The following is a 26,840-nucleotide window of genomic DNA, read 5'->3' as shown; positions in this document are numbered from 1 at the left end:
TTCATTAAATCATGTGATCATAATCTTAGGCAAAATGTTGAAGGTTGCGCACTCTTCGAGAGATTAACATAAGCTTCTTAGATTTTCTTTCTCGTCGATATTCAACGACCTGAACATCATACTGATGTATGCAATATTTAATGCTTACTACTGTACACTTTTAAGGCCTTATGAACAGGTACTCGGAGTGTTCAGTCATCCACAGTTGTTCTGCGGCTGACAGTCTTAAGTCATCATAATCTTTTGTAATACCAAAGCTATATTACAATAAACTGAATAATGCACGCTGCTAACACCAAACGCGCACTCCGAGGTTACATATTAGCATTTCGGCTAAAATCCAAAAATATTTCTCACTAGGGGGAATCTCTCATCCATGTCTTTTGAGTAATGATGAAATCTCCCACGGCCGTTCCACTGGAAGGAAAAATCCGCGTTATTCCCGCTTTTAGCTCGACATCTATAGTTTTTGAGAAAATTGACTTCCTCACTGACAAGAATGACTTCAAATTTCTACTGCACACTAGCCAAGACGTCACACAATGGATATCGGCACAGAACTAAATACGGATAACAGTAACAGGTTACACTGAGCAAATAGTTCCGTGTTTGCCTCACTCCTGGTCGAAAGATCTGAGTACATGTAACTGGAATGTCAAATCTAGCAACTTTAAAGCTGAGATTCGAGAACGAGACCTGGAAGGCCTGGTATGTCAACAAATACGTCCTCATTGGAGTGCAGTGTTCATCTGTCGTTTTGCGCCTACCGAAACTTACTCGTACCTCACGCAGCATTCGGACGGTGGCAGCTCCTTGGAACGAAATGGTCATAGACATAATCCCATCAAGCACAGTTACCATCGGACGTGATGATAGCTATGCAGTTGGAACAGTGGAGCATCGGTTCACTTACAAAGAACTGAAAATTGTCTGACTGAACGTCCAAGGAGGTGGCCTTCATCACTGGAAAGCTACCGAACAGCTTAAGCGTTAAGAACTTCATATTATCCTTTGGTCCCACTTCCTACGTTGAAAACTTATTTGTGGTTGATGGGACACACAAAATTATATCGCGACTTACACCGGACCCGATAAAGAGCTTTTTCTTCAGCAAAACAGCAATAGAAATCCTAGATCAGTTGTATTGGAGAAAACCAACGAACCGTCCAAAAGTATCTGAAGATAGTCTTAACCGCTACGTTAGTTCAGATGATTCTTGTAGTGCCAAAGAGAATTTTGTTTTAATCAGTTTCTTTTTGTGATTTCAACGGACAGGAATAGTCACATCTCCCCGAGTACAGTAGAATATTACTTGTATTTGTTTTATCAAGAAAGGCTTTCTGTTTTTAGGTTGTCAAAGTATTCTTTTATTTGAAATTTATGTACTCTTTCTCAGTCGAAAGGTAACTAATTTATTCCTTTCAACACAAGAGAAACTTTTAACACATTAATGCTTCACGTTTCTTACTTTACTAAAAACATTTCTTTGCCCCTGGAAACACTTCTTGAGAAGATCATCATGTCATGCAGGCGAGCTTGTGAAGACGGATAGGCTGTGAGGGGAGGAACGAAGCTAAAGTGAAGACGGCATCGAACTCTGGATTGTCAGACTCGGGATTGATATGGTAGAACATTATGAGCTGTTTTTATTGTAGTCTTCAGTCAGAGGACTGGTTTAATGCAGCTCCCAACGCCAGTTTATCCTCTGCAAGCTACTTCATCTCTACACAGCTACTGCAGCCTACACTCATTTGAACATGCTTACGCCTTCCACCCCACCAAACCACCCTCGTCCCCACACACTTCCCTCCATTATTAAATTTGACAATTCCTTTATGTCTCATGATGTCCTTCAACAACCGACCCCTTCTTGTATTCAGGCAGTACCATAAACTACTTTACCGTCCAATTCGATTCAGTACCTCTTTATCAGTTGTTACACGATGTACCCAACTAAAATTCATTACTCTGTAGCACCATACTTCAAAAACTTCTATTCTCTTCTTAACTGACCCGTTAACCATCAATGCTTCATTTCAACGCTAGGCTACCCCGAGACAAATACTTTCAGAAATGACTTCCTAACGATTACCTTTGTGTTCTGTGCTAACGAATTTCTCTTTTTCAGAAAATATTTTCTTGCTATTGCCGTCCTGCATTTTGTATCCTTTCTACTTCGACTACCGTAGCATAGTTTGCTTCCTGATTGTGTAAATCTGACGTGTAAAACTGTGCCTCAGGAGCTCGCCTTTCATAGAAAATCCTCTTACCCACTGAGCTACCCATGCACGGTTCACAAGCCGCTCGCTCGGTTTCGATCCTACCATTTCCATTTTCCTAATTTCCAAACTTCACAAAATTTCTCCTTCATTATACCTTACTGCCCGGGTAGGGACTTTGTGTTTGCCGCAGTTAGGAACTGGTATTAAACCCTTTGAATAATAGAATGATAATAATTGACACATACTTACACGACGTTAGACAGTCTTACCGCGTAGCAGTTCACTCGTAAGCGGGGTCTCGATGTCAACAAATTAAGCCGTCTTCTCAGCTTCTCACAGCACTAAATAAGTCACCAGCTGACGCTCAAAAGTGTAGCCGTCTGCTGCGTACAGATGACATACGCTGATTCCTGAACTGCAGTCTGCATGCATCGAAAGTTCCCTGTCAACTAGTCGCGTCAAATTCGGATAAAATCCGAAGCTGCCCATGACAGCCTCCATCGTCGTCAGGGGCTACATCTGACTTTCGCGAAACTGGAGAGGCTTCAACTTTCACGCCCGGAGGGTTGGAACTGACTGGCCAAATTATGGCCAGCCGCGGTGGCCGAGCGGTTCTAGGCGCTTCAGTCCGAAACCGCGCTGCTGCTACGGTCGCAGGTTAGAATCCTGCCTCTGGCATGGATGTCCTTAGGCTAGTTAGGTTTAAGTAGTTCTAAGTCTAGGGGACTGATGACCTCAGATGTTAAGTCCCATAGTGCTTAGAGCATTTTGAACCATTTGAACCAAATTATGTCACGGAGATGGCGCATAATGAGGTGGCGGCCTTCGCGCCAGTAGATTATGTTTGCACGTGCTGTTCAGTGTCGCTTTCAGCGCCACCGTTTGCATCACGCGGTAAACTATCACAAGCTTTCCTCTGTGCTTTTACTTTGGCAAATGCACGCTTCCATGAGCTGCTAAGTTCATAGCCAGAGTCTGTATTAAAACTGTTCTCACATAGCGTAACTTCAACTGCTTATTTGAGCGCCAATAGTTCAGCGCGTGGACTAAGTTTCGACCGGCAGCTGACGTGGACACCCCATCTACTAATCCTCTAACAGAAAGCCCTCAACAGGCCAAAACTACTAACTGGCCGACCATGAGGACGCCACCTTTCCATTACCCTTCACACGTACGAACCCCTAATCCGTCCCATCCTTTGCTATGCAAATGTTGCATGGATATTTTGCTCCTCCCAAGTTGCACAAGTCCCTCCAGACTCTCGAATGTCATGCAGTCTGCCTCGTTTTTCACATCGGTTTACCTTCCCCTACAAGGATCTTTTACCAACTGATCACGTTCAACGCTTCCGAACATTCTACACCATCTGCAAACTCGACTCCAATAATCCTGTGTTTCCCCTCTACTTTCTAATTGTCGTACGCTGCCGCGCCTTCGCAAACAAATCCGGCCATCCCCGCACTTACACACCCTCTACACGCTCTCCCAAAGAAGCTTCAACCATCTTCCCATCCCAGATCATGAGGTCCACCTCGACATTTACCGCTCCTACCAGCCATCGGTCCACCCCGCGCAAACCGCCTTATCAGGGCTTCCCCTCCCTCCACTCTCCCCATATCTTTACCCGCTTTTCACCCTTTTGCCTTTCTTAACCCACCTCCCTTTCCCAGCAACAATAAGTGTCACCAATTCGACCCTCTGCTTCACCCCTCTTCTGTCCCAACAGCCAATCCTACAGCGTAGCTGCAATGCACCTGTTCTCCATCCTTATACCACCACATTCCTACCCTCTCCATCTGCCAGCGTTTTCCCATCAGCAACGACTCCGTATGCACTTCCTACAGGAAAGTGCTTCTTTTATGTATCATTGCTTCGGCAACAGGTTTTAAATGAGCGCTTATTGTATTTCATTTTACCTTTAATTATTACTGTTTTTAACTACTACTATTACTACTACCACTACGTGATAAGGCCCAGTGGACCGCACGTATCTACAGGTTTCCTCCTCCACTGAATTCTGTCCATTGCTGCTATCCGCCATCCGTTCACGTCTATTGCAATTGGTTGAAATCTTCATGGTGTCCATCCCTCCAACGCTTCTTGGGTCTCCCTGGCGGTCTCTTACCTGTGGCTGTGAAATCCAGGAGCTTCCGAGGCCATTTGTGATCCTCCATCCGGGCCACATGGCCGGCCCACTGCATTCGTTTGGTTTTGACAATTCCTGCTATGTTTAAAAAGTTTCAAATCCAGTGTATATATATCTCTGCTGTATGCTTCTTGTTTTTTCACCTTGCAAGAATTTTACTGTCCTTTGGCTGAAGAGCGGATTGCCTGTACCGTTGACAACCAACCACCCTCCCCTCCACTCCTACGGAGCACGGGGGGATGAAATAACAATAAAGAAAAAGAAAGCTCTGCACGTGAGCAAGAGCTTCCATTTATTCAGAGACAATCTTTGTTTATTTACCAGGCTGTGCTTGACCACGGCTGATTTTTCTAAATATCTGTATTTAAGGTGACGTTGACGCTCAACACAACAATCGGCAACAGTCGCATATAACAGCTGTCACACTCGCAACGAAAATTCTAAATCCGTGGTGCCTTCAGACCGAAATAATCTTTAAACTGGTCACCAACCACATTTCTTTAATTTTTCTGAATCGTAGGAAGAGCGGTCTGATTCCGTGCCTTTTTGGTCTCTGACGACCGTGATGGACTCTATTATCGAAAACTTAAGGTTTCAACCCAATTTGACGTGACAGGATTACCGACAACATTTTACCCAGGGACTCGGTGGCGAACGTCATCTTAGTGATTTGGATGTAATCGTTTTGACCAGTATTTAAACTTTTTTCTCAACAACTTTATACACTCCTGGAAATTGAAATAACAACACCGTGAATTCATTGTCCCAGGAAGGGGAAACTTTATTGACACATTCCTGGGGTCAGATACATCACATGATCACACTGACAGAACCACAGGCACATAGACACAGGCAACAGAGCGTGCACAATGTCGGCACTAGTACAGTGTATATCCACCTTTCGCAGCAATGCAGGCTGCTATTCTCCCATGGAGACGATCGCAGAGATGCTGGATGTAGTCCTGTGGAACGGCTTGCCATGCCATTTCCACCTGGCGCCTCAGTTGGACCAGCGTTCGTGCTGGACGTGCAGACTGCGTGAGACGACGCTTCATCCAGTCCCAAACATGCTCAATGGGGGACAGATCCGGAGATCTTGCTGGCCAGGGTAGTTGACTTACACCTTCTAGAGCACGTTGGGTGGCACGGGATACATGCGGACGTGCATTGTCCTGTTGGAACAGCAAGTTCCCTTGCCGGTCTAGGAATGGTAGAACGATGGGTTCGATGACGGTTTGGATGTACCGTGCACTATTCAGCGTCCCCTCGACGATCACCAGTGGTGTACGGCCAGTGTAGGAGATCGCTCCCCACACCATGATGCCGGGTGTTGGCCCTGTGTGCCTCGGTCGTATGCAGTCCTGATTGTGGCGCTCACCTGCACGGCGCCAAACACGCATACGACCATCATTGGCACCAAGGCAGAAGCGACTCTCATCGCTGAAGACGACACGTCTCCATTCGTCCATCCATTCACGCCTGTCGCGACACCACTGGAGGCGGGCTGCACGATGTTGGGGCGTGAGCGGAAGACGGCCTAACGGTGTGCGGGACCGTAGCCCAGCTTCATGGAGACGGTTGCGAATGGTCCTCGCCGATACCCCAGGAGCAACAGTGTCCCTAATTTGCTGGGAAGTGGCGGTGCGGTCCCCTACGGCACTGCGTAGGATCCTACGGTCTTGGCGTGCATCCGTGCGTCGCTGCGGTCCGGTCCCAGGTCGACGGGCACGTGCACCTTCCGCCGACCACTGGCGACAACATCGATGTACTGTGGAGACCTCACGCCCCACGTGTTGAGCAATTCGGCGGTATGTCCACCCGGCCTCCCGCATGCCCACTATACGCCCTCGCTCAAAGTCCGTCAACTGCACATACGGTTCACGTCCACGCTGTCGCGGCATGCTACCAGTGTTAAAGACTGCGATGGAGCTCCGTATGCCACGGCAAACTGGCTGACACTGACGGCGGCGGTGCACAAATGCTGCGCAGCTAGCGCCATTCGACGGCCAACACCACGGTTCCTGGTGTGTCCGCTGTGCCGTGCGTGTGATCATTGCTTGTACAGCCCTCTCGCAGTGTCCGGAGCAAGTATGGTGGGTCTGACACACCGGTGTCAATGTGTTCTTTTTTCCATTTCCAGGAGTGTATATGTCTAACAAGAGAACATCCTCAAGTGTCAAACGATTTTGGTGAAACTTGACGGTGTGTAGAAGGGGCAAAATAATGCTATACGTGTTTTTTTTGTGTGTGCCCAATTTCATTTTTAAGGGGTAAGACACACCCCATAAGATAATTTGGCATATTAGTTTTGGAGGGAATATCTTCGAAATGAAGATATAGATAAAAAAATGTATCAAAGTTGATAAGTAATTGAAGTTCTCGAAGACTGCATAATCGACTTTCGTAATAATTTGAAATTTTGCAATACTCCATTTTTGAAAATTAAAACTTTTCTTACAACATAGGTCAAAGAAGCTCTCAATCCATCTATGTTTAATGAAGCTGGTTTCTGAAATACCATTTTTGAAAAATAAGCTGTACACAATGTTCTGTCAGAGGGCTCGAATGGCACGGATACATTCTTGAGATGTACATAGGTTACGATGTTGGAAGACCATTATAACAAGCTTTTCAGATCTAACTCTGTTGAATGATTATGTCAATCTGCAGATGAGAAACAATATTATCAAGCTGCAGATACTAGTACATAATCAGTTCTCTGCGCCGAGGCTTGCCAATCTACTGCAATGCGTCTGTCGCGTATCAAGATATTTAGAGGGTCAATTGCGGCAATTTGAAACCCTCCTGAATTTTGTTTTATATTGTGTTTTCTGTCGTGTGTATTATGTGAATAAATTTCGTTCATGTTATGTGCATGGCGTAAGAAAATGTTATGTTTTAAGAGCTTATTTACATATCATTATTGTAACAGCTCTGTATCTTAATAATGAGTAAATTATTTTTTTCACCAAACGAAATAAACGTATGTCAAACGATAAACTAAAATAAAGTAGGTTAAATGTAAAATAACAATTAAAAACATAAAACATATAAAAGTAACATAAATAACTAGAGTAATAATGACTGTTTGGATATTTTAATTACGGATGTTGAAAATACTCTTACACCACACTGCGTACAGCTTATTTTAGAAAGCACTTTCATTACGCAGGTATGTATGCAGCTTGAAAGCTTCTTTAAGTTGCAAGAGAAATTTTCGTTTTTCAAAATTAATTAAATGGTGGCACTGTAGGGAAGCAGCCTACTCATGCTGTAGTAAATTCACATCAGTTTCCATTGTGTGCCAGCCAGTCTGCTGTAACTAGCTCTGACGTCATAAATATTCCGCAATACCTTAAAAATCAAGCAAATGACCTAAAACTTTTCTAGCATGTCAGGAATAATACTAAATTAATGTGTGTTAAATATCAGCTCGATAACTTCAGCCATTTTCGAAATTGGACGTTTTTCTAAAAAAATCATTGGCGCAACAGAAAAGAGCTAGAGACTTCAAAATTTATATTTAGTTTCATCTTTCATAATGATTTAATAAAAATAGTACTTTGGATTTCACAAATTAAGATTTTAGTGGAAATTCATGATATTCTGGTTTTCATCTCAAAACTGAAGGAAGCAAGATAGATTAAGTAGGCTAATAAATAAGGCTAGGATGTTTAGATTTAAATAGGTTGGAGGTCCGCTATGACTATGAAGATGTGTAAGGTTTCTTTTGAATACCTATAAAATTATAGCGATAGCGGATCTCAAAAGGGCCAGTTCAGAGCTCATCTACTGCGTACAGTGTAATTTAATTAATTCTCTCGCCCAGAATATTTAACTTAGCCACGTCAAAATTTTATTATCAATACTTACCTGCGTGCTGAATGCACGTTTAAATTAAGAGCTTCTTCGGCCATCAGCAAAAGAAGCTATAAATTATTATGTAACTTGAAGTGGTGCGTTACTAGCCCAGCGGCTAGTCGGGAGAGCCGGAAAGATCAGGCGTTCCCTTAGCCGTCCGCACCGCGGCTTTATATATAAGAACGCTGCACGAGGAAGGAAGGCCCCAGTTCTCTCCAGACGCTGAATGACACGCCATCTGTGTCGGGAGCCGCGTCGCATCAGTGTCACTGCTACAAACAGCCTCGGGTGCCATATTAAGTTACTAGAGATACGCGGAACCACGAAAACATTTCATGTGAAGTGTTAATTCTGGAATGATTTTCATTATCTAGCTTCAGTTTGCGTATTGTTGTATTTTCAAGTGCCGTCGCGGGACAGACATTCTACCAAATATTTAGCGTGGCGTTTGATGAAATATTTTCATCAAATTATGGCGAGCATTCTTTTTAACATTTAATTCGGACATTTATAGTTGCATCAGCGCATTAGACTCTGAACTGCTCTGTTAGTTAGGTTGTAGGGATACTTGTGTTTTTTATCAGTGAATTTCAGAATATACTCAACTATTTTGGAAAACCATTTTTGATTAGAAATCCCGGACAATCTCCTAATTCCTCAGAGCTATAAGCTGCAGCTATAATAACATTCTCAGATAAAGTGGGCACTAGGATTTCTAATTACTGGTTCCATGTTTTATTAAATCACTTTCTGGGTGCCAAAAAGTAAATAGAGAGCCAGTGTTGAGAACGGCGAAAGACAGCATTAACAACATTCTAAAAGCCAGAAACTGATTCAACATGCAAGCATGTATACAGCAATTAGAATTTATTTATTTTTACAAATTATTCGCCGCCCCACAGTACGTATGTTGCAAAATTTCAGATTACATCAAAATTCGATTATCCAGTTCTCAAGAACTTTACTTACCTCTTAACTCTTATATGAGAATCATTTTTATGTCATATTTTGCCGCCCGGTGTGGCCGAGCGGTTCTAGGCGCTTCAGTCTGGAACCGCGAGACCGCTACGGTCGCAGGTTCGAATCCTGCCTCGGGCATGGATGTGTGTGAAGTCCTTAGGTTAGTTAAGTTTAAGTAGTTCAAAGTTCTAGCGGACTGATGACCTCAGATGTTAAGTCCCATAGTGCTCAGAGCCATTTGAACCATTTTACGTCATATTTTGTAGGATAATCGCTCCAAATCTAATATGCCAAATTACCTTCCGGGGTGTGTTCTACCCCTTGAAAACGAAACTGGGGAGAAACAAAAAATAAATCTTGCACTATTTTTCCCCGTTTACACACCCGCATAGTTTCATCAAGATCATTTATTGACACTTGGAAATTCTGTTTTAGCTATTGTTAGATAATAGAGGAAATGCACTTTTCTCCTCAGGCACTGAGAATGTGTTACATTAATTGGTTGCTATTAACTTATGTGATTTGCTTTGAAGAGATAAGTTGCGTGCGGCGGTCGTGGAAAAACGCCACGAGATGCTGAAAGCACACAATTTCCAGCGTGTAAGCATAATTCTTCGGTATTTCCACTCGAGCGGACGTAATGCGTGGCAGCTGGCCTGGGGAAGCAGACGGCTAGTGGCCGTAGCGCCTGCCACTGATACAGATAGCTTTGTCATCGGCTGCGGAACTGGCGCACCAATTTACAGGCCTGGCCGCCAGCCAGGGCAACCTGTTGCTGCGCCGGGCGTCGCGCTGCGAGTTTCGGCCGTAGACGGGGAACGCGGCTGCTTCACGGGTGTCTGGGCGCTGCGCAGAACTGCCTGTTGAGCACTGGAAGCAGTGAGCTGAGACGAACTGACATGCGACCGGTATCCAGATCATGCGAGAACAAAGTAACGGAATACCTCATCAACCACTTCTACGAGTTACCACAATACGTCGTCGTAAATGTAACTTCCGCATATCCCTAACATGTAAGTTTAACACGTCTTGGAGCGACCGCTACGGTCGCAGGTTCGAATCCTGCCTCGGGCATGGATGTGTGTGATGTCCTTAGGTTAGTTAGGTTTAATTAGTTCTAAGTTCTAGGCGACTGATCTACATCTACATCTACATTGATACTCCGCAAGCCACCCAACGGTGTGTGGCGGAGGGCACTTTACGTGCCACTGTCATTACCTCCCTTTCCTGTTCCAGTCGCGTATGGTTCGCGGGAAGAACGACTGTCTGAAAGCCTCCGTGCGCGCTCTAATCTCTCTAATTTTACATTCGTGATCTCCTCGGGAAGTATAAGTAGGGGGAAGCAATATATTCGATACCTCATCCAGAAACGCACCCTCTCGAAACCTGGCGAGCAAGCTACACCGCGATGCAGAGCGCCTCTCTTGCAGAGTCTGCCACTTGAGTTTATTAAACATCTCCGTAACGCCATCACGGTTACCAAATAACCCAGTGACGAAACGCGCCGCTCTTCTTTGGATCTTCTCTATCTCCTCCGTCAACCCGACCTGGTACGGATCCCACACTGATGAGCAATACTCAAGTATAGGTCGAACGAGTGTTTTGTAAGCCACCTCCTTTGTTGATGGACTACATTTTCTAAGCACTCTCCCAATGAATCTCAACCTGGTACCCGCCTTACCAACAATTAGTTTTATATGATCATTCCACTTCAAATCGTTCCGTACGCATACTCCCAGATATTTTACAGAAGTAACTGCTACCAGTGTTTGTTCCGCTATCATATAATCATACAATAAAGGATCCTTCTTTCTATGTATTCGCAATACATTACATTTGTCTATGTTAAGGGTCAGTTGCCACTCCCTGCACCAAGTGCCTATCCGCTGCAGATCTTCCTGTATTTCGCTACAATTTTCTAATGCAGCAACTTCTCTGTATACTACAGCATCATCCGCGAAAAGCCGCATGGAACTTCCGACACTATCTACTAAGTCATTTATATATATTGTGAAAAGCAATGGTCCCATAACACTCCCCTGTGGCACGCCAGAGGTTACTTTAACGTCTGTAGACGTCTCTCCATTGATAACAACATGCTGTGTTCTGTTTACTAAAAACTCTTCAATCCAGCCACACAGCTGGTCTGATATTCCGTAGGCTCTTACTTTGTTTATCAGGCGACAGTGCGGAACTGTATCGAACGCCTTCCGGAAGTCAAGGAAAATAGCATCTACCTGGGAGCCTGTATCTAATATTTTCTGGGTCTCATGAACAAATAAGGCGAGTTGGGTCTCACACGATCGCTGTTTCCGGAATCCATGTTGATTCCTACATAGTAGATTCTGGGTTTCCAGAAATGACATGATACGCGAGCAAAAAACATGTTCTAAAATTCTACAAGAGATCGACGTAAGAGATATAGGTCTATAGTTTTGCGCATCTGCTCGACGACCCTTCTTGAAGACTGGGACTATCTGTGCTCTTTTCCAATCATTTGGAACCCTCCGTTCCTCTAGAGACTTGCGGTACACGGCTGTTAGAAGGGGGGCAAGTTCTTTCGCGTACTCTGTGTAGAATCGAATTGGTATCCCGTCAGGTCCAGTGGACTTTCCTCTATTGAGTGATTCCAGTTGCTTTTCTATTCCTTGGACACTTATTTCGATGTCAGCCATTTTTTCGTTTGTGCGAGGATTTAGAGAAGGAACTGCAGTGCGGTCTTCCTCTGTGAAACAGCTTTGGAAAAAGGTGTTTAGTATTTCAGCTTTACGCGAGTTATCCTCTGTTTCAATGCCATCATCATCCCGTAGTGTCTGGATATGCTGTTTCGAGCCACTTACTGATTTAACGTAAGACCAGAACTTCCTAGGATTTTCTGTCAAGTCGGTACATAGAATTTTACTTTCGAATTCAATGAACGCTTCACGCATAGCCCTCCTTACGCTAACTTTGACATCGTTTAGCTTCTGTTTGTCTGAGAGGTTTTGGCTGCGTTTAAACTTGGAGTGGAGCTCTCTTTGCTTTCGCAGTAGTTTCCTAACTTTGTTGTTGTACCACGGTGGGTTTTTCCCGTCCCTCACAGTTTTACTCGGCACGTACCTGTCTAAAACGCATTTTACGATTGCCTTGAACTTTTTCCATAAACACTCAACATTGTCAGTGTCGGAACAGAAATTTTCGTTTTGATCTGTTAGGTAGTCTGAAATCTGCCTTCTATTACTCTTGCTAAACAGATAAACCTTCCTCCCTTTTTTTATATTCCTATTAACTTCCATATTCAGGGATGCTGCAACGGCCTTATGATCACTGATTCCCTGCTCTGTACATACAGATTCGAAAAGTTCGGGTCTGTTTGTTATCAGTAGGTCCAATATTTTATCTCCACGAGTCGGTTCTCTGTTTAATTGCTCGAGGTAATTTTCGGATAGTGCACTCAGTATAATGTCACTCGATGCTCTGTCCCTACCACCCGTCCTAAACATCTGAGTGTCCCAGTCTATATCTGGTAAATTGAAATCTCCACCTAAGACTATAACATGCTGAGAAAATTTATGTGAAATGTATTCCAAATTTTCTCTCAGTTGTTCTGCCACTAATGCTGCTGAGTCGGGAGGTCGGTAAAAGGAGCCAATTATTAACCTAGTTCGGTTGTTTAGTGTAACCTCCACCCATAATAATTCACAGGAACTATCCACTTCTACTTCACTACAGGATAAACTACTAACAGCGATGAACACTCCACCACCGGTTGCATGCAATCTATCCTTTCTAAACACCGTCTGTACCTTTGTAAAAATTTCGGCAGAATTTATCTCTGGCTTAAGCCAGCTTTCTGTACCTATAACGATTTCAGCTTCGGTGCTTTCTATCAGCGCTTGAAGTTCCGGTACTTTACCAACGCAGCTTCGACAGTTGACAATTAGAATACCGATTGTTGCTTGTTCCCCGCATGTCCTGACTTTGCCCCGCACCCGTTGAGGCTGTTGCCCTTTCTGTACTTGCCCAAGGCCATCTAACCTAAAAAACCGCCCAGCCCACGCCACACAACCCCTGCTACCCGTGTAGCCGCTTGTTGCGTGTAGTGGACTCCTGACCTATCCAGCGGAACCCGAAACCCCACCACCCTATGGCGCAAGTCGAGGAATCTGCAGCCCACACGGTCGCAGAACCATCTCAGCCTCTGATTCAGACCCTCCACTCGGCTCTGTACCAAAGGTCCGCAGTCAGTCCTGTCGACGATGCTGCAGATGGTGAGCTCTGCTTTCATCCCGCTAGCGAGACTGGCAGTCTTCACCAAATCAGATAGCCGCCGGAAGCCAGAGAGGATTTCCTCCGATCCATAGCGACACACATCATTGGTGCCGACATGAGCGACCACCTGCAGATGGGTGCACCCTGTACCCTTCATGGCATCCGGAAGGACCCTTTCCACATCTGGAATGACTCCCCCCGGTATGCACACGGAGTGCACATTGGTTTTCTTCCCCTCTCTTGCTGCCATTTCCCTAAGGGGCCCCATTACGCGCCTGACGTTGGAGCTCCCAACTACCCAACTACCAGTAAGCCCACCCTCTGCGACTGCCCGGATCTTGCAGACTGAGGGGCAACCTCTGGAACAGGACAAGCAGCCATGTCAGGCCGAAGATCAGTATCAGCCTGAGACAGAGCCTGAAACCGGTTCGTCAGACAAACTGGAGAGGCTTTCCGTTCAGCCCTCCGGAATGTCTTTCGCCCCCTGCCACACCTTGAAACGACCTCCCACTCTACCACAGGTGAGGGATCAGCCTCAATGCGGGCAGTATCCCGGGCAACCACAGTCGTAGTCCGATCAGGGGATGCGTGGGACGAGCTGGCCGTCCCCGACAAACCCCCATCCCGACCCCCACAGTGATGCCCATTGGCAACAGCCTCAAGCTGTGTGACCGAAGCCAACACTGCCTGAAGCTGGGAGCGAAGGGATGCCAACTCAGCCTGCATCCGAACACAGCAGTTGCAGTCCCTATCCATGCTAAAAACTGTTTTGCTAAGAACGTCTGAACTAATCTACAGAGAGCGCAAACAAATCGACAAAATTTAAACGGTTATTAAAATACAAGATTGCCTAGTAAATGCAGTAATGCTGCTACTTGCGCACTGCTGACACTGCTCGGCGGCGGAAGGAGACTAATCGAAATTACACTATTCAGGTACTAAAACACGATGCTACACTCTCAAATACTATAATACGCCCGAAATTTATGAATTAAACAATGCAAGAACCAAAAACACGCAAAGAAATTAAGAATTAAACTATGTAACAAATGAGTGAGCTAGGAGTAAACGACTTGCTGCTCAGCTGCTTATCCAACGGCGGCAGGGAGCACACTCAGAGGTTAAGTCGCATAGTGCTCAGAGCCATTTGAACCATTTAACACGTCTTGACTTTCCCAGTACGGTATGAACAGTGACCCAGAACAACCGTTAATATTTCAGAATGTACTAACTCACGAAAAATGTACGTAGAGAGGTGAAACTTGACACACATGACTGAAATGATATGGGGTTTTATTGAAACCAAAAACGAATGACAAAAGTGGCCAACAGACGCCGCATGAGAATTGTCAGCGTGGCGGGTATGTGGTACGCCGATATGCAGATAGAAACTAGCAGAATACTATCCCGGCTGCCAAACATTTGCTGGAGGGTACGACTTTTAAGCCAGATGGCGCTCCACACCGTAATGCTACACGTGTTAAAGATCTATTGAGCGTATCGCTTGGGTCGATTGCGTGCTGAGCTGCTACTTCAGTCGTGCTTGGCCTGCCGCGTCCCAAGATCTCAATGTGATTGTTGGTTGTGGGATAGCAAATCTATCGTGATCGTCCGACCTCATTAGTGATGCTAAAGGACAACATCCGAGGGCAATTTCTCACCATACTTACGAATATGCTGTACACTCCTGTGCACAACATTGTGTGTCGACTACAGGTGGTGTTGATTAATAACGGCCGACGTGCTCAGCAATTATTACAAAGAAGATCGTCTTCTCAAAACCTCACTTGTTATGTTAATTATTGCTTTTGTGTCATGTGAAGCGCCATCTGCTGGTCATTTTGGCCACTTTCTTAGTTTCAATAAAACCACATGTTATCTCAAGCATGCCTGTCCATTCTTATCTCTCGCCCGCATCTCGTGGTCGTGCGGTAGCGTTCTCGCTTACCACGCGCGCGTTCCCGGGTTTGATTCCCGGCGGGGTCAGGGATTTTCTCTGCCTCGTGATGGCTGGGTGTTGTGTGCTGTCGTTAGGTTAGTTAGGTTTAAGTAGTTCTAAGTTCTAGGGGACTGATGACCATAGATGTTAAGTCCCATAGTGCTCAGAGCCATCTGAACCATTTTTTTCTTATCTCTCTATATACAATATTTCGTGAAATATTCAATTTTCAAATCTTAATGAACGTTTGAGTCACCCTGTAGACAGCTGCCCCGTGTTAAGTTACATGAATGCCTTGTTTGAAGTGAAAAATGACAACAGTACTTGTGTAGTATCTACAGGACGAAGAATAGTACCTTTTTCTTCCTAATATACGTAACTGTACATAAAGTGATCTAGAACTAGTGTCCATAATTCTGAGTGTCAGTACATCAGCACTAGTCATAATTTTTTGTTAGTATACAGCGTGGTTACAATTAAACTTAGGCTGTTTGACACGGTTCCCATGACGAATGAGGTGATCGAAGGACAATGAAAGTTTGTGGAAACAATTGTAACGACGTGCGCAACAAAAATAACGAATAAGCCTTTGAAAGAAACACATTTTGATTTCGACGTAAAAGGGTAATACTTGTTAACTGTGTACCATGTTTACGTTCCAGTTTAGAGACGCTGCTCGATGTGGTGACCATCTGCACCCGCGACAGCCAGTAGCCGCTCTACAGACTGCACTACCGCTGTCCGAAATAACACTGGACCATGGCATGTTCACGTGTCGTGACACAGCTCGAGGCCTGCTCGAAGATAGCACGTTGCGTGCAGCATCCTCAGCCATGGAAACAGTAACTTCTTCAACAATTTGTGGTGCATTCCGCCATTCGTCTCTTCGTGACGTTTCTAGTCAACCATCTGATTAGCCGACGCTGACTGGAATCGAACCCAGGCCCACTCGCTTCGCAATCCGCAGCGCTACCGCGCAGCTACTACGTCGACACTCGCAAGGAGCAACACCGCTGTAGCTGCCGTTGTGATAATGCTGTCTGCAGCTGTAATACACACTGATGCTTTTGTTTCGACCCTACGTCGGTACCAACCCGACTTCGCCGTACCGCTACCGGAGCGTAATGTGAGGTCATGACACTAATACTACTAACAACGCAAACCCTGCCGTGTACAGTCTCAACATTATTCCTATTAAGTTGAGTGCCCAAACGCTAAATAGTTTTCCGTTTACACTTGTTCAATCTACGACAGTTTAATTACAACTATTCTATACGTTGCATAATTTGGCAGCAGTGGTTGCTTCTACTTATTAATGAATAACTTTACTAGTTACACGTCCCTGGATGCTCTCTTTCATTATGGGATTTACTGAACATGTGGATCAGAGATTCAATGAACTGCAGCAGTCTAGGGAGGCCACAGGCACGGAAGCTAACGGCTGCCATGTTTCATTCTTTGGAGGTCAAATAACATAATTCTCTTCCCAAATATTGTTCCGTATGCTCAGTCGTGTAAGGTAAGTCGGAAATTTTTTCTGTAAGATACTGTGACTAACAGTATCGCATCTATATTCACAATATAAAAATGTTACGTAACTAGCTTTAAACCATGCTTCACAACGGAAGACAAAGAAGGACGTTTTCAAAACCATCGCCTTTTGGGGTTCGGTACCTCCTCGGTACCTCCATCGGTAAAAACGGCACACTTACACTATCACCTTGTTTATAAATTTGTTTTTTCTAGACAATAAATCAATTATAAAAGTAGCCTATCGAAAGGAGCGAAACAATTTCGTGAAGCTTTAAATGCAGAAAGTGAAATCAGTAAATTCGTATATCGTAACCAATTAAATTCAGTGTCAGTTTGTATTCGTGAAGATAAGATTGGGCACTTAATTCTATCACTGACGTAAACTTCCGAAGACAGTTCTGACACCGATGTAAAAAAAAATTTAAAAAAGCTACCAGCCCTATCTGTTGGTTCTCTGGTATACTAGGAAACTAACAGCGCCGCCCACTAGCCCCTACGTGAACTACACCATCAGTAAGGTAAACATCCGATTATGTAAACTATAGATGGAAGGGGAGAAAGGAAAGGGAAAGAACTGGTGATGTGAGGTGGTGAGCTGCATGGGGATTTTCTCCCGAATCTGTGACGAGCGGGAACGGGACTCGAACCCGGGATCTCCAGCTTGCTAGGCAGTTGCGTTAACCACTGCGCCATTTTTTTTCCTTTTTAATAATAATAATTAGAAAACCGAGAACACAGCCAACAAACCACCACCAAACTCACGTGATACGTATCAACAATTATTTTTATATGGTTTTTTCGTAATTTTGTAATTGTTTTGTTATTTTGTGTTTTTTATTTATTTTTATAGTTTGTAATAGAATCTAAAAGCAGAAAGAAAAGGAAACCAGATTCATTTGAAACAACAAACTAAGAAAAATCCCAGTTTCATTACAAGGATTGTAGATGCTCATTTGTATCTATGCTTTCTCTATACGCATTTTGCAATAGAACTGGAGCGATGCTTGGTCAATATACAAAACACAACGAACAGTGAAACCAGGAGAGGACAAATTGAAGCAAATCTGATGGGAACATACATAGCAAAGGAAAACTACCATCAGAAAAATTAACCAACACCTTGCCGACGGGAAACAAGATCCAACATGTTGGCGAAGAGGTCTCGATATCGAGGCATTCGCAAGCATGTCCAATAAGCAGTGATTATGTACGGCATGAGGCTCATGTGATCTGCCCCCTCGCCTTCTACAACATAACGAACGAAGTGTCCCAGCAACCACATAATGATACGTGTTTCTGACCGTGGAAAGAAGATTCCGGGTGCAATATGATGTCCGTAGTGTATGCAGCCTCAGAAGATCGAGTAAGGAAGGGCAATTGTGTCCTGATCCAAGACCAGTTTGCCATGTGACCTCCACAAGTATAGTGATGTATCTTATCTGGAGACTTACAACGACTACATAAATCCGTGTCACTAAGCCCAATACGGAAAAGTCGCTCGTTAACTTATTTACTGCCTTATACCACGACGACGCTACGCGCATCGGCAAAATCGGGAGACTTGTATTGAACCAAACTGTTGTCCAGGTTGGTTTCGGCGATTCTCTTTCAACGAGGTTCGGGCAAGGGACTGCTTCCCAACGGGTTATTAGGAATTTCATGGCAATGGCGGGTTTCCATAAAATTTCAGCCCCTAAATAGTTCACTGCAAGTTAGAAGTCACGAATGTGTTTTAACTTATAATTTATGCGAACAAAATCATTAGGGGATCAAGACCAGCAGGACGGACACAGAGAAATAAACGAGACTTGAATGTGTGAGTTTCTTGAGTTATCAAAACAGTAAGTCGCACATGTAGTATCTGCGTCATCCTTCCTATGTCAGCCAGTCCCAAGTACCCAAAGGAACGAGGCTTCGTGACCACCTCATACCGTAAGCGAATTATATGTCTTTTCCATAAGAAACGACCACCAGACAGTTGTTGTAGTTTCTTCGACATCATCGAGGGAAGCGGATAAACTTGGGCCACGTAGTAAGATTTGCATAAGACATATGTATCCTGTATTCGGACTTTCTGGAGCAGAGTAAGAGAACGCCTTCCATGTTCTAGTATCGCTCCCTGATTTTTTTCCGCAACAGACTTCCAGTTGCGCGCCGCCATTTTTGATTGGACAACTATCGATGATGATACCGAGAGACGTACGCCGATCCACTGCAGTAGCCCATGGGAAACCGCGTCATCAAAACCTCGTAATCAAAGAAGCTTGCATTTACCTTCATTAAGTTTTGCGCCTGAACTCCGACAAAAATCATCGATTACAGCTTTCAGTCGAAGTACGTCAGCAGGACTGCGAAGTTCGGATGTGCACGAACAGCTATAGTCCTGCCGGAAAGCGTCCAACCCGTCAGCTGGGATGCTAGCATCCGAAGTAGGGGCACCAGAGACAACACAAAGTCATTGACAGCGGGCTGCCTTGAGGCACTCACCTACGGATATTTATTCGGACGTCAGTTGGTCATTAACAACCACCGAAGCCGAAATACCCGTAAACAGATTTGAGAGCACTCGCTGTGTGTTGACAGTGAAACCAACTGCATCCAGAATTTGAAGCAGAAAGTCGTGATTAACACGATCAAATGCCTTATCGAAGTCTAGAAATCCAAGAGAGCAAGGGACGGGCGTTACGGCAGCAACCGAAATAACGTTACGACACTCGACTATAGGGGTAAGAACGGTACGACCAGGTAAGCAGCTCTGATATTTTGCAACAATCGTTTCCATCACAGCCGACATTATACTACTAACTGCCCGCGCTACAGTCTTATAATCAAAGTTTAACATAGTAAGTGGGCGAAAGCTATCAGGGGCAGCCGGACCAGTGCGTTTCGGGATTAAAACAATTTTTCCCACTTTGAACGAGGTCGGCGCTACTATACCCTGTAACACTTCATTCAAAACGGAGGTAAAGGTAGCACCCAACAAAGCCCAAAAGCGCACGAAAAATTCCTTGGGAGGTCCATATACAACCGGGAACTTTTGAGAAGGCGATCCCACAATAAGTTTGTAAACTTCCTCAGTCTGAAAGGCAGCTAAGAGCGTTACAATATGTTCAGATGTAATTGTCGCATCAAAGATGGTGACAAGTGGGTCATAAAAGGTTTCATTGTACTGATCGATGTTGTAGATGTCTGCATAGTACTGGTGTAAGATACGCACTGTATTGGCTTGCGCCGTTACGAGACGTCCATCCTTTGTCATGAGAGAATTAATACAAGAGCGTCGGCGGCGGGTCTGATGCCGAAGTAAATGAGAAAATGAAGTCAGTTCTTCCGTAACCAATGAACGCGGCTTCGATCGGACTTTCAAACCTTCCATTTGTATTCTCTTCAAGGTCAACAATTTTGCGTTTACACGCCTAACATCCGCAATTCGCAGAGGGGCGTGATCCTAAGCAGCATAACGTTCTCGCGCTTTGGCAGCACAGAAAAGTATGAAAGTTTCCCTGAGCCTCGGTTTTGCTAGCTGCGCCCACAAGCCAAGGGTGGAAGATTATTTTCCAGTGGACCGCGGAGTACGCTCCCACACGAGTCGCATCACGTCATCGAGAGAGGGGTCAGCTAGGTGAGCGACGTTTAACATCCACGGAGGGCGAAACAATTTGACTGGTTGCCGTTCAAGATTGAGAGTTGTGGCCACAGCACAGTGATCCGTAAAGGAAGCTGGGATGTCTTCAACATTAAGAATACTATCGCTCAGGCAATCTGATAAGTAAAACCTATCAAACCCGCTACTTGAAGTCACAGTAAAGTGGGTAAATTTAACTAACGTCGGCTGTTGACATATCCAGACGTCTTTTAGGCGTAAGGAGCGGACCAATTCATGTAATGCACGCGAGAAATTTAAATTAGGAGACTGACCTGCAGGACGTAATAGACTGTTAAAATCACCACCCAACAGAATACCCAGAGGACTCTTACGCAACAGATAAACAGTATCCTCTTTACAAAGCGCGAATGATCTACTGCGCGACCAATACCAGAAGGGGCATGTTGTGGACTGACAAGACAGCCAGTCCACAGTGACGGGTAATCGAAAGGCACGCGCTTAAACTCACGCAGGCTGGCGTGAGGTAAACTTCATTAGATACATAGCAAAGGATAAATGGCGCCTTGCTAGGTCGTAGCCATTGACTTAGCTGAAGGCTATGCTATCTATATTCTCGGCAAATGAAAGAGTCTCCGTCTGTGTAGTCGCTAGCAAAGTCGTCCGTACAACTGGGGCGAGTGCTAGTAAGTATCTCGAGACCTGCCGTGTGGTGGCGCTCGGTCTGCGATCACTGACAGTGGCGACACGCGGGTCCGACATGTACTAATGGCCCGCGGCCGATTTAAAGCTACCACCTAGCAAGTGTGGTGTCTGGCGGTGACACCACAGGGCATATAAAAGAACCAAGGTAAGATTAAAATGTTGACGACCTTTACCCCTTCCAGAATCTAACATTTCCACCTCAGCAATAAGAATGCCTTCGCGAAGGAATAAGGCGACCCCTGTAGAATATTCGGGTGCTATATTAAAGACTATACTTAAACCAGCTAAGGAGAAATTACTAAATAACACCTCCTGTAAGAAAACTACGTCAGCACATGAACCATAAATGAACTGACAAAGCGAAGCCAATCACAGTCTTGATTCCAGACGATTAATGTTTAAGAAAAGGAACGTGTAGGGTTGGGTCGTTGATCACAGCTGGAAAGCGATGTACGCATCCTCCGAGTAGAATTAGGTAGACAACTGAGAGTCAAGGTCCATTGCGGAATCCACAGAGGAATCAGACATCGGGGGACCAGAACCCCCGTCATCGCAACCTCTTTTCTTAGAATTTTGATGTGCCACCACACGGACAGGCTGTATACGCTGTTTCTGTCGGCTACGTTGGGTGGCGGCCTTTGCAGACGGAGGTGTGTCATAGGCACAGGTTCCTTTCACCCCATAACTAGGGTCATGTAATGCAGGTCCTGTCACAAAGGCGGAAGCATTCTGTGGAACTACCTATACTGGGCCGCTAATTTTATTCTCAGCGGGAGTTGAAGTAGGCGGAAAATGCAGGAAACCGTCGGCAGCTAAAGACGAAGGAACAGGAAGACATGGCATGGCCTGAGACTGTAACGGAGTGATACGTCCTCTTAGAAAAATTTATGAATTACTGTGCTGGTAAACCCCTTACGTTATTTGAGTTTTAAACAGCTGAGCAAAACTGAACGTACTCAGACATTTCGCTCTTTACTTATTCTGATCAACACTAAACTGACACACAATATTTTTAGCGCAACGCAATCTGACTTTCAAAAATCCCTACAAAAGAATGGCCCTGACTAATAATAACCTATACCTTTGATGAATAACTTACCTCACAAAAGTCTTCGTTACTCGAACTACTGTAATACAGCGAGCGCCGCTACTGCCAGCTAAATAATAGATTCTAACTACTGAAGTCACTAACTAATGATAGGCATAGTTAGCAAATGAAAGATTTTGATAGAGAACAAACAATGTATTTACCTTAATAGTATTCAAAAGTCATTATATATATATGTGTTGTTGTTGTGGTCTTCAGTCCTGAGACTGGTTTGATGCAGCTCTCCATGCTACTCTATCTTGTACAAGCTTCTTCATCTCCCAGTACCTACTGCAACCTACATCCTTCTGAATCTGCTTAGTCTATTGATCTCTTGGTCTCCCTCTACGATTTTTACCCTCCACGCTGCCCTCCAATGCTAAATTTGTGATCCCTTGATGCCTCAAAACATGTCCTACAAACCGATCCCTTCTTCTAGTCAAGTTGTGCCACAAACTTCTCTTCTCCCCAATCCTATTCAATATCTCCTCATTAGTTACGTGATCTACCCACCTTATCTTCAGCATTCTTCTGTAGCACCACATTTCGAAAGCTTCTATTCTCTTCTTGTCCAAACTGGTTATCGTCCATGTTTCACTTCCATACATGGCTACACTCCATACAAATACTTTCAGAAACGACTTCCCGACACTTAAATCTATACTCGATGTTAACAAATTTCTCTTCTTCAGAAACGATTTCCTTGCCATTGCCAGTCTACATTTTATATCCTCTCTACTTCGACCATCATCAGTTATTTTACTCCCTAAATAGCAGAACTCCTTTACTACTTTAAGTGTCTCATTTCCTAATCTAATCCCCTCAGCATCACCCGATTTAAGTTGACTACATTCCATTATCCTCGTTTTGCTTTTGTTGATGTTCATCTTATACCCTCCTTTCAAGACACTGTCCATTCCGTTCAACTGCTCTTCAAAGTCCTTTGCTGTCTCTGACAGAATTACAATGTCATCGGCGAACCTCAAAGTTTTTATTTCTTTTCCATGGATTTTAATACCTAGTCCGAATTTTTCTTTTATTTCCTTTACTGCTTGCTCAATATACAGATTGAATAACATCGGGGAGAGGCTACAACCCTGTCTCACTCCTTTCCCAACCACTGCTTCCCTTTCATGCCCCTCGACTCTTATAACTGCCATCTGGTACAAATTGTAAATAGCCTTTCGCTCCCTGTGTTTTACCCCTGCCACCTTCAGAATTTGAAAGAGAGTATTCCAGTCAACATTGTCAAAAGCTTTCTCTAAGTCTACAAATGCTAGAAACGTCGGTTTGCCTTTTCTTAGTCTTTCTTCTAAGATAAGTCGTAAGGTTAGTATTGCCTCACGTGTTTCAACATTTCTACGGAATCCAAACTGATCTTCCCCGAGGTCCGCTTCTACCAGTTTTTCCATTCGTCTGTAAAGAATTCGCATTAGTATTTTGCAGCTGTGACTTATTAAACTGATAGTTCGGTAATTTTCACATCTGTCAACACCTGCTTTCTTTGGGATTGGAATTATTATATTCTTCTTGAAGTCTGTGGGTATTTCGCCTGTCTCATACATCTTGCTCACCAGATGGTAGAGTTTTGTCATGACTGGCTCTCCCAAGGCCATCAGTAGTTCCAATATATATATATATTAGTTCATGACATCCAGTCTTACAAATTTACTGACTCTGATGGACACACGTCCAGATCATCCGCTCTCAAAACTCCGCTATCTCTCTCCCCACATCCACCACTGCTGGCGGCTCACGTCCAACTGCGCAACGCTACGCGCTGTTAACAGCCAACTGCCCAACACTACTGCACACAGCACAGTCAGTGATTTTCATACAGAGCGCTACATGGGGTTACCAACATAAAAACCTGAACAGCCTACTTACAGGAGGACACAAAGACTAAGAGGGGGGGGGGGACTCCGTTTCACACACAGGTAGCTCAAAAAGAGCCACTTCGCGAGCAGGAGGGATGCTGGAGATAACTTCTTCGCCACTCACCGTACCACGGACGGGTGGTATCGTAGCATAGAGTGGTGGAGGAGACACAATCGATGCGCAGGAGTTGGCGCAGAAGGCACAGCCGAATCCTCACCATCACCATTCTGAGAGCGACGTCGCTTGTTTGTCGCCGTTATAGGTTCTATCCTGGGGCCAGTAGGATTCTGAACCTGTCGCGGAGGTAAAGGCGGAAATTCATTGATACGATTTCAGATTTAACTGTTTGTTCATTATAATCAGAAGCAGAAGCAGATCCGACGGCGGGAGTAGAAGGAACAAGATCAGCAACCGTCAATTTGCGACGCTGCACTAATAACGGCTTTAATGCAAAAATCCTCCGCGGACAATTAGACTGAACGTGTCCACTTTCATTACATAGGAAGCTGGTTCCCTCTTGACCAGTATATATGACACGGACGCGTAACCACACACTAGTAAATGTGATGGAATATTGCGTTTGACATGAATTTCCACGGAACGAATTCCACTATAACACTGTAATCTGTATTGAGTAGATCAGCGTTCATGACGGACGTTTTTCATGTTACTATAAGGAGCCAATATGTCCTTCAGAAAGTTGTCATCAACTTCCGGCAGGAGGTTGAACACTCGAACATTGGTATATTCGACTTCAGCATCTGCGAGTTACACCATATTAACGGAATTACCGCGATGCTTGAAGGGGACTTTAGAACAATGTCGCGATATTAATCTTTCAACGTGAAGGGGATCCATAAATTTCACGTAAAACACTTACTTGCCTGCATCAAAATAAGCGTTGTGGACCACATGAATCGTGTCGACAAGCCAATAGTGGATTTTTAGAGACCTTGGCTGCATGTGTAGCGTTGTTTTATTAAAAGTAAAGTTCACAGTACCTTCTCGTGGAATACACCTGGAAACCATGGCAGCCATAGCGGAGCGGCCGACGCCGCTGCAAGTACACGAATACAGACAGAAAGTAAAGGCGAAGCGGAGGCGTTACGACTCACTCGGCAGACAGAACAACACTGACGAGGGAAAGTTCACACAAGCGACGCTGCGGCAAGTGAAATAAACAAGAACCTTCCCGCTCGGCGAAACTGAGCCATTCAAACACAGTGTTTATCACAGATGCACACTATCTTGGCACACTGTCCCGCTGAGCCACATTCCAACCTAGCACCACCTACCCACAGGCCCTGTCCATGTCCGCGATCGCTAATTGTATATTCCCTTCGGAGAGGAATAAATTATATGAGTGCGTGGTGTCCGTTCTTTCGGACATGTCCGAAAGAATCAGCACCACGGTTTCATATCATGCAAACATCCGAACTGCTAAGCTGAGTAGACTACTAAAACTTAAAATTTCGGGTTTTTGTCATCAGATTTTGACGAAATAATGCCTATAAGCTGACACAAACTACGCCCAAGTCATCTGTGAAAACGCCATGAAAATTCGTCTAGTAGTTTTCGAGGTTAGCATGTTCAAACAGGCAGACACGGAGGTTTTTCGGATTTACTATTAGTACAGATATACGCAGTCAAAAAAGCAACGTTATGAATATCGTCTCATTATAACAGTAAGCCATGTGTATCAATCCATGTCCATCACATGTAAGTAGACGTTCCGAATATGAAGAGAGTAAACGTAGTGTACCACAGCGTTCTGCCATAGGACTGTAGATTCGTAAGTTAATGATATTCCAACTGCACTGTGAGAACGTGCTAGTTTTGGCCTTCTTGTAAATATTCCTTTGCAGAAGGGAAAAATTAATGAAATATTTCCTAATACTCAAAGAATATAAGTTGTTCGATTTTGAAGAGACTCAGTGCGCGCACTTCAGTAGTTTTCACTGAACACCAGAGAATGTAATAACAATCTCTTAAAGAGGTAAAATCCGAGAGGTAAATAAACTCCAATTGGGGTTCGCGACATGATTCAGAAAAGTGCACCATTTTCCCATGTGTTGTGGAACGTGTCACAATTCGCCTACAAAACACTACTCATTTTTGTTTTAGCTGCTTCACCAACAAGTGTACATTTATGGCTTTGAAATCCTCACTACTCGTAGACATCGAATGGCCATGGCAAACTGACTGAGCTTGGTGATTGTCGTCTTTGCTTGCTCTCAAATGGCCAGGTTTCACCTTCCATCACTGCGAACATGACAGTGTGTCCCACCGCGCGTGTAGCAATCATCTACCTTAGAATAGTTGTAGGTGATACACCTTGGCTCTGAGCACTATGGGACTTAACATCTTAGGTCATCAGTCCCCTAGAACTTAGAACTATTTAAACCTAACTAACCTAAGGACAGCACACACATCCATGCCCGAGGCAGGATTCGAACCTGCGACCGTAGCAGTCGCGCGGTTCCGGACTGCGCGCCTAGAACCGCTAGACCACCGCGGCCGGCAGGTGATACACCTTATTCACTTACAGTGAAGAACAGTGTGGGCGACAGAAGACTTTTCCAATTCGATAGATGAACTATCTCCAGGGATCTTCCAGCGAAATAGTGTCATTAGGTGATTTTTTTTTTACCTGA

This window comes from Schistocerca piceifrons, chromosome 2 (genome assembly GCF_021461385.2).
Source record: "Schistocerca piceifrons isolate TAMUIC-IGC-003096 chromosome 2, iqSchPice1.1, whole genome shotgun sequence".
Lineage (NCBI taxonomy): Eukaryota > Metazoa > Arthropoda > Insecta > Orthoptera > Acrididae > Schistocerca > Schistocerca piceifrons.
The sequence above is the reverse complement of the archived record's forward strand: the minus strand, read 5'-3'. Positions refer to the sequence as shown.